This window comes from Eufriesea mexicana, unplaced genomic scaffold (genome assembly GCF_001483705.2).
Source record: "Eufriesea mexicana isolate 0111107269 unplaced genomic scaffold, ASM148370v2 scaffold2783, whole genome shotgun sequence".
Lineage (NCBI taxonomy): Eukaryota > Metazoa > Arthropoda > Insecta > Hymenoptera > Apidae > Eufriesea > Eufriesea mexicana.
The window spans coordinates 183,565-186,226 of NW_016910838.1; positions in this window are offsets into that span (position 1 = coordinate 183,565).

The following is a 2,662-nucleotide window of genomic DNA, read 5'->3' on the forward strand; positions in this document are numbered from 1 at the left end:
GATCTTGCTTCACGAGACCCTGCCAGCCGATCACCCATTCATTCGTCCCTCCGAGGCAAAACCGCATATACCATCGACACCAGGCAACCCCCGACGAGCAAGGAATATCCTGCGACCAGGTTCGATCCAAGCAGAGCAAATAGAGCGAGACTAACGCGGACCCGGTGTCTAGGGTTGACTGACGAGCAGGAAAATCTGTCGTCGCATTTTTCATTCTAGGATTCAATAGGCACGAGAGGATCAGGGCCATCGGGGGGCCTGGTCGCGCGATGTGCCCGACCTTGGCGTGGATGGTCTCTCAACTAGGCGGAACGTTATCGTTTAGGCTAATCGGCGATTAATTTTCGTCAGGGCTGCGGCTGCGGCGGCGGTGGTGGCGGCGTGGTCGTGGAAGAAATTCAAGATCCGATCGAAGGTCTCCGTGGCTTGTAAAGGAGCACGGACCGGCGGGCCAGGTGCTGCTGGCCCGGACCCACGAGGGGAAAGAAAGAACCAGTTTTTTTAGGGTCTCCTTTCTTTCAATTCGTCGCGACGAAGGGCACCGCATTCGCGCGTCTGCCCTAAGCCATACGTCGCTCTCCTCGCGCCCGAACAGTGGGAAAGTTACACGGTGCACACCGTTTTCGAATTTGCCGGGGGTTGGGGAGAGGCCTCATCTTGCCGTTCTTTCTTCCACCTCGGCTCCGTCTTTCCTCTTCCTTTCTCCTCGGCTTTTATGCACGTCGTCGCGTATGCACCGCGCGTATACCGGTCGACGTACCGTGCGTCGAGTTCGTTCCGTCGTTACGAATCGACGCCTCCTCCTATGGGATCCTACGATCGTGAGCCTACTTTCCGCGCCGGCCGTACGCGTTTCCGGTCCGATTGCCAAGGGGCGGAGGGTGTGGGGCTCGCTCCACACGTGCATTTTCTTCACGCGTCGCGCCAATCGGGAATCGACTTAAACTTGCGTGTACTTCCATTTTTGGTTTTCGTTTGTTCGACAAAGTTTTAGAAAGTTAGAGATTGGCTGTGGAATTTGGGGATGGGGATAGGATCATTGCGTTTGATTGATTTTAATTTATTTCACCCTAACTCGAGAGGCGCCTTTCATAAAATTTCGACCATTTGATCAAATTTCGAAGCTCGATATTAATTAATGTATCAAATTTAAAATAATACAACAGTGTGCGAGGTATCGAAATTAAATAATTCTACGTGTTAGTTATACGATTTTTTATTTATTTCTCGAAAAATATCATCAGCCTTAGAGCAGAAAATTTTTCAACTCGTACCCTTCTTTAGCCAAAAAATCGTCGGGCGCAAAGGGTTAAAAAACTCCAGAATTCCATTTTCTTCGTAATTAAAAATTTGTTGATTCCAAATAAAATCAAATAATTATGTGAGCGAATGAAATATAATAAATAAATCATGGTGCTTGATTGCTTTTAATTTATTTTAAATCCTGCGATCACGTTACCGTTTTGATCACTTGGTTCCTCGATTTTTCTTTTAACACGTTGACTGCCACGCAACTTTTCACGGTCCCGGTCTAAGAAGCCAATTTCATTTAATCATGCTATATTATGCTAGTTTAAAAAAAGAAACGTTACGAATTATCTCGCAGTTGGCGTGCAAGATTGTTTTAAAAATTATCACAAACCATAAGAATGTTATTCTGCATGAATAAACTTGTATGAACTTTTTCTTTTTCAATTATACTAGAGTTATACTACGGGTTTCCTCGTAGCTGTACAAGTATGGCAAATAACGAAGTAGGCGTCCTGAGCAAGGAAACAATCTACGAGGTATCTCGTAGTTGGCAGTCAACGTGTTAATAACAATTTTTCGATATTTTCTTTTATTTTATTTGTTTTTTGTAATTCTGCTTCTCTCGTTTCTCCATTTACAGATCATTTGACTTGTCCTGGTAGGTTTGATACGAAAGGTTTGGAAAAGTATTTAATTGTTTGTACTGTGAGAATTTTCTAATTCTCTTTCGAAAGGGAAAAAGATGAGTGCAGCTTGGAACGAAAAGCCCATGACGAATTAAGTCTACAATATTATGTGTTACTCTACCTTCTTTCCTCCTATTTATAATTGCAGAATAATGTGCTTGGAGTGCCCTAAATTAACAAATGAATCCGAATTACAATTAAACGCCGAATAAAATTCGTCATTTACAAATAATTTCCTGTAATAATTAATTTATTTACAATATAATATAAATAATATAAAATATAAATAAATATACGAAGACGAAATTACTCATTTGATTAAAGATATTATTGTATATTCTTTCCTTCCATTTATAACTGCAAAATAATGTGCTTGGAATGCCCTAAATTAACAAATGAATCAGAATTACAATTAAACGCAAAATAAAATTCGTCATTTACAAATAATTTCTGGTAATAATTAATTTATTTATAATATAATATAAATAATATATATAATAATAATAATATATAATATATAATATAAATAAATATACGAAGACGAAATTACTCATTTGATTAAAGATATTATTGTATATTCTTTCCTCCCATTTATAACTGCAGAATAATGTGCTTGGAGTGCCCTAAATTAACAAATGAATCAGAATTACAATTAAACGCAAAATAAAATTTGTCATTTACAAATAATTTCTGGTAATAATTAATTTATTTATAATATAATATAA